This window comes from Chiloscyllium punctatum, chromosome 7, assembly GCF_047496795.1.
Source record: "Chiloscyllium punctatum isolate Juve2018m chromosome 7, sChiPun1.3, whole genome shotgun sequence".
Taxonomy (NCBI): domain Eukaryota; kingdom Metazoa; phylum Chordata; class Chondrichthyes; order Orectolobiformes; family Hemiscylliidae; genus Chiloscyllium; species Chiloscyllium punctatum.
In genome coordinates, this window is record NC_092745.1 from 123,943,443 (window position 1) to 123,958,756 (window position 15,314).

The following is a 15,314-nucleotide window of genomic DNA, read 5'->3' on the forward strand; positions in this document are numbered from 1 at the left end:
TGGCCTGGGCATCCTAACCAAAGGTATCTCCCTGCACTGAGGATTGCTGATGATAACCATAAAATGTCTTGGATTTGTTTTTGCGTTAAAGGTAACACGATACAGCCGCAGTGTGAGGATGGTATGCCTGGCTGGGGAGTAGGTGCAAAAGGGCAAGGCAAGAATACTGTGGTCATTCATGTAGAGAGTGAGTGCAATGAGAACAAGCAAACCAGCTCGAGATGGTGTCTAGACCATGAGCTGGGTGCCTCAGGGACTACAGGATTGCAACGAGAGTTAGTAGTGCAGTCTGAGGTACAGCATTGAAGTGCTGAAGCATCCTATAAGTGGATCAGAGCTAAGCCTCAATTAGAGGCTGGTACATGGCAGATGCCAATGTCTGTGGATGTTCGATTGTGTGGCCAGTGGCCATGCAGTGTGCCCTGAGGTATTGGTGCCAACATACAGGTCCTTTTGTCAAGTCAATAATAAAGAAACTTAAAAAGTAGAATTTGTATTTAAGTCATACCTTCCATATCACTGGGTACACTGAAAGTGCAACAAAAGCAGATGTACCAGCATGACTGGATCAGGAATGTTAACTGGATCAAAAATCTTCAGCAACACAACTCTGAAAAACCTACTCTTCCAACTTACCTCCTGCTCACCACCGCTCCTGATTCAGCATGTCTCCCAGTTGCCTCTCTGATTCATTTGCTCCTGGGTGGCACCATTGACCAGCTGCTGAGCTGGTCTGGCCATGACTACCTAGACCAGGTAAGGGCAGCAGTTTCCTCCCCTAAAGGGCAATCCAGAAGATTTTGTCCGACAACGTTTTTATGGTCATCTTTCAACTCTTAAATCAAGACTTTCGTCGAATTCAGCTTTCACCATCTGATATGTTGGGACTCCAACACAGAACCTTACCAAGGTCTCTGGATTAATAATCTGGCAATAATGCCCCTAGGTCATTGACTTCACCACTGACACATTGTGAAAGAATATTCCTTTGAATATGCCCTTTCAGATGCTGATGAATCGATTCATGATTGTAATATCTTTGCTTCATTTTTACAGAACATAAAGCCATGGCATGGTGGATTCTCTCAAATCTTGAGAAATAATTTTGTTTCTTTAAGTGCATAATGTAACTGGTTGACTTGAGTTGGCACTCAGTTGGCACAGGAGCTATGGAGTACCATTGGGTGGGCTGAGGTCCTAGGGTTGGCATGGGAGGGCATGAGGGACCATGGAGAGCTTAAGAAAGCACTAGATGGAATATGGAGAGTGTCTGGTGGGTGAATGTATTTGAGGAGTGAGGGCTGGGTGGACTTATTTTTGTTTTACTGCTGTTTTAAAAGCTTCAACAAATTGGCAGTCTCTGGCCTGTGTTCTCCCTCACCAATTTCTACATTTAACCTGGGGTCTTTTGGTCTGCTTCCCAGAGCAGCCTAGCATCTTGGAATGGAACTTCTGGGTCACAATCTCCCTGCTCAGCTTTCCCGAATCAACGCAAATCCATAATTCAGGGCTGCAACTACATTTCACAATGTCTATGTTTCAGAAATGTAACATTAGATTTGTTTTTAAAAAAAGTCAATAAATAGAAAACATAATAAGGAACTGGTAAAAACAAACCCACAGTAAACATAAGTCAAACAAACCTGAGTTTATTATATTTAAAAGATAACCTATTCAAGAAGGTCAGATAGAGAGGAAGATGAACAGTGAATGAGCCACTGTGCTTTTTTTTTGGTAGAGTCATGATCTATAATCATTCCAGCAAGGCATTTAATTTATTTGTTTGGTTTCCAGATGGAAAGAAGGTAAAGACAGCTGCTAAATGAAGAGAATGCTTGGTAAATACAGATGTTTCAAAAAGGTCAATGGAAACACACCAGGTTCATTTCCATCCTTGGGTCGCAGTCTGTGTGGAGTTTGCACATTCTCCCTTCGTCTGTGCATTTACTCTGGGTGCTCTGGTTTCCTTCCACAGCCCAAAGATGTGCAGATTAGGTGGATTGGTCATGCTAAATTGTTCATAATGTCCAGGGATGGACAGGCTCGATGAATTGATCATGGGAAATGCCACGTTATGGGACAGCGGTGGGTCAGGATGGGATGCCCCTTCAGAGGGTCAGTGTGGAATCAATGGGCCAAATGGTCTGTTTCCACACTTTAGGGATTCTATGTAAATTATTCATTTTGGTCACAGAACCAACCAGAGTTATGTTGACGAGTTTAAAAGATTCTTTACATTTCTGTTTGGAGCATCCCAAGGCATGCCACATCATCATAGCAATGGTCCGTGGGATTGTGGGTTTGCTTTAATTTAACTGGCTGTGTGTGTGTGTGTGCGCGCACTTGTCTGTGTTTATGTGTGTGTGTCTGTTTGTCTGTCTATGTTTATGTGTGCGTGTATGTGTGTCTGTGCAGTTCTCTGTGTGTGTGCATGCGTGTGTGTGTGTGTGTGTGTCTGTGTCTGTTTGTGTGTTTGCTCACACAAGGCAGTCTGCAGGCTACATTTTACAATGTGGTTAAATATGAAATTGTGCACGTCATTTCCAAAAACAAATGAACTGTATGGATGTGTGAATGCACTAAGGGATCCAGGCTGGTGTAGCAAGCCATTAGGAAGTGGTATGTTGGCCTTCATTGCAAGAGGATTTGAGTAGAGAAACAGAGATGACTAACTGCAGTTATACAGGACTTGGTGAAACCGTATCTAGAACATTGTGTGCAGTTTTAGACCCGTTACCTAAGAAAGGATGGACTGTGGAGAGAGTGCAGTGGATGTTCAGTGGGTTGGTACCTGGGATGGCAGGACTGTCCTATGAAAAGAGATTGGTTCAACTGGGCCTGTTGTCGTGGAGTCATACAGTCATAGAGATGTACAGTATGGAAACAAACCTTTCAGTCCAAATCGTCCATGGCAACCAGATATCGTAACCTAATCTCGTCCCATTTGCCAGCACTTGGCCCATATCCCTCTAAACCCTTCCTATTCATCCACCCATCCAAATGCTTTTTAAATGCTATAATTGTACCAGACCCTGCCACTTCCTCTGGCAGTTCATTCCATACACGCACCCTCCTCTGCATGAAAATGTTGCCCCTTAGATCCCTTTTATATCTTTCCCCTCTCACCCTCAACCTATGTCCTCTAGTTCTGGAATCCCTCACCCTGGGGAAAAGACCTTGTCTATTTACCCCATCCATGCCCCTCATGATTTTATAAAACTCTATATGGTCACCCGTCAGCCTCTGACACTCCAGGGAAAACAGCTTCAACCTACTTAGCTGTTTCCTATGGTTCAAATCCTCAAACCCTGGGAACATCCAAACATCCTTCCGATAGGAAGGAGACCTGAATTGCACATAATATTCCAAAAGTGGCCTAACCAATGTCCTGTACAGTCACAGCATGACCTCCCAACTCCTGTACTCAATACTCTGACCAATAAAGGACAGTATACCAAACCTCACTATGCTATCTAACTGCGACTCTACTTTCAAAGAACTATGAACGTGCACTCCAAGGTCTCTTTGTTTAACAACACTCTGCAGGACCCTAACATTAAATGTATAAGTCCTGCTCAGATTTGCTTTTCCAAAATGCAGCACCTCACATTTGCCTAAATTAAACTCCATCTGCCACTCCTCAGCCCATTGGCCCATCTGATTAAAATTCCATTGTAATCTGAGGTAACCTTCTTCATGGTCCACTACATCTCCAATTTTGGTGTCATTTGCAAACTTACTAATTGTACCTCTGATGTTTGCAGCCAAATCATTTAAATAAATGGTGAAATGTGGTAGACTCGGCACTGATTCTTGTAGTACATCACTGGTCACTGGCCTGCAGTCTGAAAAGCAACCCTCCACCACCACCCTCTGTCTTCTACCTTCGAGCCAATGGCTAGTTCTCCTTGTATTCCATGAGATCTAACCTTGCTAATCAGTCTACCAGGAGGAACCTTGTCGAAAGCCTTACTGAAGTCTATATATTCAGTCAGGGGGTTCAATGTCACCCATCAGTCAGGGTCAATCAGGGGGTCAGCTCACTGAATACCAAGGAGGGTTTATACTTCCCCTGCATTTTTGGTGCATAGCTGCTAAGGGAGGAGAGTTCCTCTCTAATGACAGAGAGAGACTATGGTAATTTTACTTTTAGTATTTACTGGAGAGGTGGCATGTTTGAATATCTATGTGGTATGGGTAGGTATGTGTCAATATTTACAGTGGGGTGATGTTTGTGAATGTTCACAGACTTTGTGTGTGGGAACATTCACAGTGGATTGGTGTGTATTAATGCTTCCAGGGGAGTGAAAAATGTGTGAATAGATACAGGGTGATGCATGTTAATATTTATAGGGCTAGTGTGTGTGTAAATATTTGGAGGGTTTGTGCATTGTTATGGACTCAGCCAGACCACTGAAAAAATTCTTAAGAATGCAGCCCTAGACCTAACTTTGCAATTTGTTTCGGTAAGTATACAGTGAAAATTACCTGGAGTAAAATAGCTAGGTTGACTACCAGGGTTTAAAACAGACAAAACATTTAATCACAAAATTACACAATGAAACACAAAGAACAGGACAAAGAATCCCTAAAGAATTCAGCCTATCCCACTGGACTTAATTAGGCTGTTCTGAACATACACAACAGTCCCAATAAGCAAACTCCCTTTAAAAACCAGTATAAAGGGTACACATGTTTACAGGTCGAAGTTTAAGGGCAGAAAAGAGAGAGAGTGTCCACACAGCTCCCTGTTGAACTTCCCAGTTCAAGACTGAACTAAACTGCTCAGCTCAGGTCAGTTAAAGAGCTGACCACTCCCTTTTTATTATACAGTTCGCTTCTAAAACATGACCACTTTGACCTGAAGTCTCATCTGTTTACATGTAAACAAAAGGCCTCTCAAAATCATTTTCATCTCTGTACCAAACCCGACTGATTGGAGTCTGGTCCAGTATATTGCCCCTCTGAAAAAAATCAAGGACAGGGTCTCCTCGAGCCAAGGATCAGCTTTTAGGAAAAGAATTGACCAGCTTTGTGACAGTATGTGTGAGATAATTCACAAGGCTTCTGTGCGCATGTGTGTGTGTGATAATTTACAGTGTTTGCATGTGTATGAATATTCACAGGGTTCACGTTTGTGTGTGTGTGTGAATGTTTAGAGGGTTTTGTATATGAGTATGCGTGTGAGAATATTTTCCAGAGTTTGTGTGTGTGTGCATGCATGTGAGAGAGAGGTTTGTGAGTGTCTGTGTGAATATTTACAGGGTTTGTGTGTGTATGTATGAATATTTACAGGGTTTGTCTATGGGAATGTTTATAGGGTATTGTGTGTGTCTGTGAGAATATTTTCCAGGGTTTGTGTGTGTGTGTTTGTGTGTGTGTGTGTTTGTGTGTGTGTGAATATTTAGAGTTTATGAGCGTGTTTGTGAACATTTACAGGGTTTATGTGTGAATATTTACAGGGTTTTGTGTATGTGTATGTGCGTGAGAATATTTTCCAGGGTTTGCGTGTGTGTGTTTGTGAGAGAGAGAGAGAATACTTACAGAGTTTGTAAGTGCGTGAACGAATATTTATAGGGTGTATGTATGTATGTGTGAATATTTACAGGCTTTGTGTGTGTGTGAGAATATTTTCGGGGTGTGTGTGTGTGTGCATGTGTGATTATTTGACGGGGATGGTCTTCCAGAACATGAAAGGACCTGCTGCTGAAACGTCCTCGCTAAGTTTCAATTTCCTGTTTGACTTTGCTGGATTGCAAACTGAAACTAAAGTTGAATCTTTGTTGCAAGTTCATTTTCCAAGGTGTGGTTAAAGCATTACAGATCGTTGCTGAAAACAAATCTCTTCAGTACATTGCTGTATGTCTGTGGTCGAGTTTTTTTTTATGCTGGTGATGTTTTTGATATTTGAATTATTTTGAGAGACCACATCAGATCTCTTGGTGAGAACTGTCTGTGGTTCCTGTGTTAAGAACTGCATGGAGTACAAATTGAATCTTTTAGACATAATCAGCAGGACACTTCAAGGGGTGAGTATTCGGGTATAATCGAGTATCATGGGACTTTGCTGGAGATCTTATGTGAAAGTCTCAAGGGATTTGGGGAAATGGCTAATGGCTTCATGTGACAGAGCATTCTTGGTCCATTTCATTGTAACCATGATGTGGAGGTGCTGGTGTTGGACTGGGGTGGACGACTCTTAAAATCACACAACGTCAGAATTAATAGTAAAAGATCTGAACAGCAATCTAGGTCTGTTCAATACATCACATCAGTTGTATGACACTTTGATCTTTTACTATAGATTCTGTGTCCTATCGTCCTGCCCCACTAGCCACCTGAGGAAGGAGCAGCACTCTGAACGTTTGTGCTTCCAAATAAACCTGTTGGACTATAACCTGGCGCTGTGTGATTTTTAACATTTCATCATATTCATTGGTAGGACCTGGCTGTGGCTGGGTGAGCATCTATTGCCTGATCCTAGTTGCCTTTGACAAGATGGTGGTGAGATGCCTTCTTGAACTGCTGCAGTCCATGTGCTGTAGGTACTAAGGTGGAAGAACTTGTAATGTTGATTAGCTCATCTCCTGGTCAAATATATCCCCGAGACTGGGAGGGTAAGGAGACTTGATGGTGCATGCATTATTGACATTGTCCTGAAAAAGGAGATGGGATGTCATGTTGTGGCTGTAGGGGAAATTGGTTAGGCAGCTTTTGGGATACTGCATTCAACTCTGGTCTCCCGGATCTAGGAAAGATATTGTTAAACTTGAAAGGCTGCAGAAAAGATTTACAAGAATGCTGCCAGGGTTGGAGGGTTTGAGCTAGAGAGAGAAATTAAATATGCTGGGGCTGTTTTCCTTGGAGCATCAGAGGCTGAGAGGTAACCTTGAAGAGGTTTAGAAAATCATGAGCGGGATGGATAGGGTGATTAGCAAAGGTGTTTTTTCCCAGGGTAAAGGAGTCCAGAACTTGAGGGCATAGAGTTAAGGTAAGTGAGGAAAGATTTAAAAGGGACCCAAGGGGCAACATATTCACACAGAGGGAGGAGCATGTATGGAATGAGATCAAAGAGATGTACAGAATTAAACCCAACCCATCGGTCCAACTCGTGGCCCCTATCCCTCTAAACCCTTCCTATTCATATACTCATCCAGATGCCTTTTAAATGTATAATTGTACCAGCCTCCACCACTCCCTCTGCCACCTCATTTCAGACACGCAGCACTCTCTGTGTGAAAAAGTTGTCCCTTAAGTCCCTTGTATATCTTTCCCCTCTCACCCTAAACCTATGCCCACTGGTTTTGGACTCCCTCAACTGAGGAAAAAAAGCGTTTCTATTCAACCTATCCATGTCCTTGATTAATTTATAAACCTCGAGAAGGTCAAGACAATACAACAACGTCTCTTCTTCAGGTGACTCAGGAAATTCGACATGTCCATGAGGATCTTATCAACTTCTACAGATGCACCAGGGAGAACTAGCCATTTGGATACAGAATTGGCTTGAAGGTAGCAGACAGTGGGTGGTGGTGGAGAGTTGCTTTGCAGACTGGAGGCCTGTGGCCAGTGGAGAACCACAAGGATTGGTGCTGGGTCCACTACTTTTCATCATTTATATAAGTGATTTGGATGTGAATAGGAGGTATAGTTATTAAGTTTGCAGATGACACCAAAATTGGATGTGTAGTGGACAGCAAAGAAGGTTACTTCAGATTATAACGGGATTTTAGACATAATTAGCAGGACACTTTGAGGGGTGAGTATTCGGGTATAATCTTTGTACTGGTATCATGTGGCTTTGCTGGAGATCTTATGTGAAAATCTCAGGGGATTTGGGAGAATGGCTAATGGCTTAATGTGACAGAGCAGTCTTGGTACATTTCATTAGAACCATGTTGTGGAGGTGCCAGTGTTGGACTGGAGTGGACAATGCTAAAAATCACACAACTTCAGAATTTATAGCAAAAGATCTGAACAGCAATCTAGGTATTTTCAATACATCACATCAGTTGGGCCAATGGGCTGAGAAATGGCAAACGGAGTTTAATTTAGAAAAACGCGAGCTGCTACATTTTCAAAAAGCAAATCAAAGCAGGATTTATACACTTAATGGTAAGGTCCTGCAGAGTGTTGCTGAACAGAGACATTGGTGTGCAGGTTCATAGTTATTTGAAAATGGAGTCGCAGGTAGATAGGATAGTGAAGAAGGCGTTTGGTATGCTTTCCTTTATTGGTTAGCGCATTGAGTACAGGGGTTGGGAGGTCATGTTGCAGCTGTACAGGACATTGGTTAGGCCACTGTTGGAATATTGTGCGCAATTCTGGTCTCCTTCCTCTCGGAAAGGGTTCAGAAAACATTTACAAGGATGTTGCCAGGGTTGGAGGATTTGTGCTTTCTAGGAGAGGTTGAACAGGCTGGGATGGCTTCCCTGGAGTGTCGGAGGCTGAGAGGTGACCCTGTAGAGGTTTATAAAATCATGAAGGGCATGGATATTCATTTCCCAGCGGTGGGGGATTCCAGAACGCGAGTGTTTAGGTTTAGGGTGAGAAGGAAAAGATATAAAAGGGACCTAAGGGGCAACTTTTTCACACAGAGGGTGGTGCATGTATGGAATGAGCTGCCAGAGAAATTGGTGGAGGCTGGTATAACTACAGCATTTAAAAGGCATTTGGATGGGTGGATGAATAGGAAGGGTTTAAAGTGATATGGGCCAACTGCTGGCAATGGGACTAGATTAGGTTAGGATATCTGATCGTCGTGGACAAGTTGGACAGAAAGGTCTGTTTCCGTGCTGTACATCTCTATGACTGTATGACTCCATGACTACTGGCCCAGTTGAACCAATCTCTCTTCGTAGGTCAGTCCTGCATGCCCAGGTACCAGCCCAGTGAACATCCACTGCACTCTTTCCACAGTAGATCCTTTCTTAGGTAATGAGTTTGAAACTGCACACAATGTTCTAGATACGGTTTCACCAAGGTCCTGTATTACTGTAGTAATCATCCAGGCTTCTCAACTCAAATCCTTTTGTAATGAAGGCCAAGATACCACTTCCTAATTGCTTGCTACACCAGCCTGGATCCCTTAGTACATTCACACATCCATACAGTTCATCTGTTTTTGGCAATGACATGTAGAATTTCATATTTAACCACATTGTAAAATGTAGCCTGCAGACTGCCTTGTGTGAGCAAATACACACACACAAATATGCACCCACATATATGCACACACATAGGCACACACACAAAAACATAGACATGCACACAAACAAAAACATACAAAGACACACCATTTACACACATAAACACAGACATGCATACACACACACACACACACACACACACAAACACGGCCAGTTAAGTTAAAGCAAACCCACAATCCCAAGGACCATTGCTATGATGATGTGGCATGCCTTGGGATGCTCCAAACAGAAATGTAAAGAATTTTTTAAACTCTTCAACATAACTCTGGTTGGTTCTGTGACCAAAACGAATAATGTATTTAAAATCCCTAAAGTGTGGAAGCGGGCCATTTGGCCCATGAGTCCACGCTGACCCTCTGAAGGGGCATCCCATCCAGACCCACCGCTGCCCCATAACCTCGCATTCCCCATGATCAGTTCATCTAGCCTGTCCAACGCTGGACATTATGAACAATTTAGCATGACCAATCCACCTAACCTGTACATCTTTGGGCTGTGGGAGGAAACCAGAGCACCCAGAGTAAATGCACAGACACAGAGAGAATGTGCAAACTCCACACAGACTGCGGCCCAAGGGTGGAAATGAACCTGGGGTCCCTGGTGCTGTAACCACCAAGCGATCATGATTCCATTAACGCTTTCGAAACCTTTGGATCCACCAACCAATCTCTTCACTTACCAGCTGTCTTTCCATCTGGAAACAAAACAAATAATTTAATTCCCTTGCTGGAACAATTATAGACTCATAACTCTACCAGAAAATGCCACAATGGCTCATTCACTGTTCACCGTCCTCACTATGTGACCTTCTTGAACATAATAAACTTAGGCTTGATTGACTTGTGTTTACAGCGAGTCTATTTTTACCAGTTTCTTATTATGTTTTCCATTTACTTACATTTTTAAAAATCTAATGTTACATTTCTGAAACATAGACATTGTGAAATGTAGTTGCAGCCCTGAGTTATGGATTTGCGTTGATTCGGGAAAGCTGAGCAGGGAGATTGTGACCCAGAAGTTCCATTCCAAGATGCTAGGCTGCTCTGGGAAGCAGACCAAAAGACCCCAGGTTAAATGTAGAAATTGGTGAGGGAGAACACAGGCCAGAGACTGCCAATTTGTTGAAGCTTTTAAAACAGCAGTAAAACAAAAATAAGTCCACCCAGCCCTCACTCCTCAAATACATTCACCCACCAGACACTCTCCATATTCCATCCAGTGCTTTCTTAAGCTCTCCATAGTCTCTCATGCCCTCCCATGCCAACCTAAGGACCTCAGCCCACCCAATGGTACTCTATAGCTCCTGTGCCAACTGAGTGCCAACTCAAGTCAACCAGTTAAATTATGCACTTAAAGAAACAAAATTATTTCTCAAGATTTGAGAGAATCCACCATGCCATGGCTTTATGTTCTGTAAAAATGAAGCAAAGATATTACAATCATGAATCGATTCATCAGCATCTGAAAGGGCATATTCAAAGGGAATATTCTTTCACAATGTGTCAGTGGTGAAGTCAATGACCTAGGGGCATTATTGCAAGATTATTAATCCAGAGACCTTGGTAAGGTTCTGTGTTGGAGTCCCAACATATCAGATGGTGAAACCTGAATTCGACGAAAGTCTTGATTTAAGAGTCGAAAGATGACCATAAAAACGTTGTCGGACAAAATCTTCTGGATTGCCCTTTAGGGGAGGAACCTGCTGCCCTTACCTGGTCTAGGTAGTCATGGCCAGACCAGCTCAGCAGCTGGTCAATGGTGCCACCCAGGAGCAAATGAATCAGAGAGGCAACTGGGAGACATGCTTGAATCAGGAGCGGTGGTGAGCAGGAGGTAAGTTGGAAGAGTAGGTTTTTCAGGGTTGTGTTGCTGAAGATTTTTGATCCAGTCAACATTTCTGATCCAGTCATGCTGATACATCTGCTTTTGTTGCACTTTCAGTGTACCCAGTGATATGGAAGGTACGACTTAAATACAAATTCTTCATTTGCAAGGCAACATGCAAATGCTGACCTGAAATATATGTGTATTTTAAGCTGCAAAGGAGGCATTGGACTGATTGAAATTACTTGAAATCTAGAACAATCATAAATTAGGTCTGGATTTGATGCTATGATTCAAAATATCCACCCATTGCAGAAGCTAATAGGGGCCTGAATGACATGGGCTATGGTCACAGAGTCACAGAGTTGTACAGCATGTCCAACCCATCCATGCCGACCAGATATCCCAACCCAATCTAGTCCCACCTGCCAGCAGCCTGGGGGTGGTACCAGGGGACTGGAGAGTGGCGAATGTTGTGCCCCTGTTCAAAAAAGGGAATAGGGATAACCCCGGGAATTACAGGCCAGTTAGTCTTCCTTCAGTGGTAGGCAAAGTAATGGAAAGGGTACTGAGGGATAGGATTTATGAGTATCTGGAAAGACACTGCTTGATTAGGGACAGCCAGCACGGATTTGTGAGGGGTAGGTCTTGCCTTACAAGTCTTATTGAATTCTTTGAGGAGGTGACCACGCATGTGGATGAGGGTAGAGCAGTGGATGTAGTGTACATGGATTTTAGTAAGGCATTTGATAAGGTTCCCCATGGTAGGCTTATGCGGAAAGTCAGGAGGCATGGGATAGTGGGAAATTTGACCAGTTGGATAGAGAACTGGCTAACCGGTCGAAGTCAGAGAATGGTGGTAGATGGTAAATATTCAGCATGGAGTCCAGTTACAAGTGCAGTTCTGCAGGGATCAGTTTTGGGTCCTCTGCTGTTTGTAATTTTTATTAATGACTTGGAAGAGGGAGTCGAAGGGTGGGTCAGTAAATTTGCAGACGATACGAAGATTGGTGGAGTTATGGATAGTGAGGAGGGCTGTTGTCGGCTGCAAAGGGACTTAGATATGAGGCAGAGCTGGACTGAGGAGTGGCAGATGGAGTTCAACCCTGCCAAGTGTGAGGTTGTCCATTTTGGAAGAGCAAATAAGAATGTGGAATACAGGGTTAACGGTAGGGTTCTTAGTAAGGTGGAGGAGCAGAGGGATCTTAGGATCTACATTCATAGTTCTTTGAAAGTTGCCACTCAGGTGGATAGAGCTTGTAAGAAGGCCTATGGTGTATTAGCGTTCATTAGCAGAGGGATTGAATTCAAGAATCGTGAGGTGATGTTGCAGCTGTACAGGACCTTGGCAAGGCCACATTTGGAGTACTGTGTGAAGTTCTGGTTGCCTCATTTTAGGAAAGATGTGGAAGCTTTGGAGAGGGTGCAGAGGAGATTTACCAGGATGTTGCCTGGAATGGAGAATAGGTCGTATGAGGATAGGTTCAGAGTGCTAGGCCTTTTCTCATTGGAATGGCGAAGGATGTGGGGTGACTTGATAGAGGTTTATAAGATGATCAGGGGAATAGATAGAGTAGACAGTCAGAAACTTTTTCCCCGGGTACAACAGAGTGTTACAAGGGGACATATATTTAAGGTGAACGGTGGAAGGTATAGGGGGGATGTCAGGGGTAGGTTCTGTACCCAGAGAGTGGTGGGGGCATGGAATGCGCTGCCTGTGGGAGTGGCAGAATCAGAATCATTGGTGGCCTTTAAGCGGCAATTGGATAGGTACATGGATAGGTGCTTAAGCTAGGACAAATGTTCGGCACAACATTGTGGGCCGAAGGGCCTGTTCTGTGCTGATATTGTTCTGTGTTCTATGTTCACCCGGCCCATATCCCTCTAAACCCTTCCTATTTATATACCCATTCAAATGCCTCTTAAATGTTGCATTTGTACCAGCCTCCACCACATCCTCTGGCAGCTCATTCTATACACGTACCACCTTCTGCATGAAAATGGAAAAGACTTTGTCTATTTATCTTATCCATGTCCCTCATAATTTTGTAAACCTCTATAAGGTCACCCCTCAGCCTCCATCACTCCAGGGAAAAATGCCCCAGCCTGTTCAGCCTCTCCCCATAGCTCAGATCCTCCAACCCTGGCAACATCCTTGTAGATCTTTTCTGAACCCTTTCAAGTTTCACAACATCTTTCCAATAGGAAGGAGACCAGAATTGCACACAATATTCCAACAGTGGCCTAACCAATGTCCTGTACAGCCGCAACATGACCTCCCAACTCCTGCACTCATTACTCTGACCAAAAAGGAAAGCATACCAAACGCCTTCTTCACTATCCTATCTACCTGCGACCTCACTTTCAAGGAGCTATGAACCTGCAGTTTGTTCAGCAACACTCTGTAGGATCTTACCATTAAGTGCATAAGCCCTCCTCTGATTTGTTATTTCAAGATGCAGCACCTCACATTTATCTAGATTAAACTCCATCTGCCACTCCTCAGCCCAATGGCCCATCTGATCATGATCCCATTGTAATCGGAGGTAACCTTCTTCGCTGTCCACTACATCACCACCCTTCTTAAACAGTGGCACCACGTTTGCCAACCTCCAGTCTTCTGCCACCTCACCTGTGAGTATCGATGATACAAATATCTCAGCAAGAGGCCCAGTAATCATTTCTCTAGCTTCCCACAGAGTTCTCGGGTACACCTGATCAAGTCTTGGGGATTGATCCACTTTTATGCGTTTCAAGACATCCAGCACCTCCTCCTCTGTAATATGGACATTTTTCAAGATGTCACCATGTATTTCCCCTCATTCTATAATCTTCCATGTCCTTCTCCACAGTAAACACTAATGCAAAATACTTGGTTAGTATCGCCCCCACCTGCTGTGGCCCCACACATAGGCTGCCTTGCTGATTTTTGAGAGGCCATATTTTCTCCCTAGTTACCATTTTGTACTTAATGTATTTATAAAATCCCTTTGGATTCTCCTTAACCCGATTTGCTAAAGCAATCTCCTGCCCCCTTTTTGCCCCCTTAATTATACTCCTACTGCCTTTGTACTTTTCTAAGGATTCACTCGATCTATCCTGTCTGTACCTGACATATGCTTCCTTCTTTTTCTTAACCAAAACCTCAACTTCTTTAGTCATCCAGCATTCCCTATACCTACCAGCCTTTCCTTTCACCCTGACAGGAATATGCTGTCTCTGGACACTCGTTACCTCATTTCTGAAGGCTTCCCATTTTCCAGACGACCCTTTACCTGCGAACATCTGTCCCCAGTTAGCTTTTGAAAGTTTTTGCCTAATAGTCTCTGGCCCCAACGGCCAATGTTCTGTAGTCTCTGGGGTACTCAGGGACATCCACCCAGCTCATGGTCAAGACACCATCTCGAGCTGGTCTGCTTGTTCTCATTGCACTCACTCACTACCTGAATGACCCAGCGTTCCTGCCTTGCCCTTTTGCACCTACTCCCCAGCCAGAGATACCATCCTCACACTGCGGCTGTATCGTGTTACCTTTAACACAGAAACAAATCCAGGACATTTTATGGTTATCATCAGCAATCCTCAGTGCAGGGAGATACCTTTGGTTAGGATGCCCAGGCCAGCCTCAGATACCAGTCTGGGGTTTTGGATAGAGTCAATCAATCAGTCAGTGCACTGACCCAGGTGGCAACCTCAGACCAGGCTGTGCAGGGTCTGGGGAATGGCCTCGACTGTTGTCTAGATTAGAGTGGTGCTGGAAAAGCACAGCAGGTTAGGCAGCGTCCGAGGAGCAGGAAAATTGACGTTTTTGGCAAAAGCCCTTCATTCCTGAAGCATCGATTTTCCTGCTCCTCAGATGCTACCTGACCTGCTGTGCTTTTCCAGCACCACTCTAATCTAGACTCTGGTTTCAAGCATCTGCAGTCCTTGTTTTTACCTAGGCCTCGACTGTTGGTCCTGGGAGAAAGGGGATGTCCCACCTCAACACCACCTCATCCACTAGGATCTCAAAAACCCTGACCACAAAGTGGTGCAAATTTTCCCATATTTGCCAAGTCCAGGGCAAATATCATGAACCTTAGGAAGGTGACAACATGGTGGTATTATCGCTTGGACCTTAATTCTAATGTTCTGGGGATCTGGGTTCGAATCCAGCCACGGCAGATGGTAGTATCCAAATTCAATTAAAATCTGGAATTAGGAGTCTAATGGTGACCATTAATCCATTGCCAATTGTCAGAAAAAAACCATCTGATTCACTATTGCCCTGTAGGGAATGAA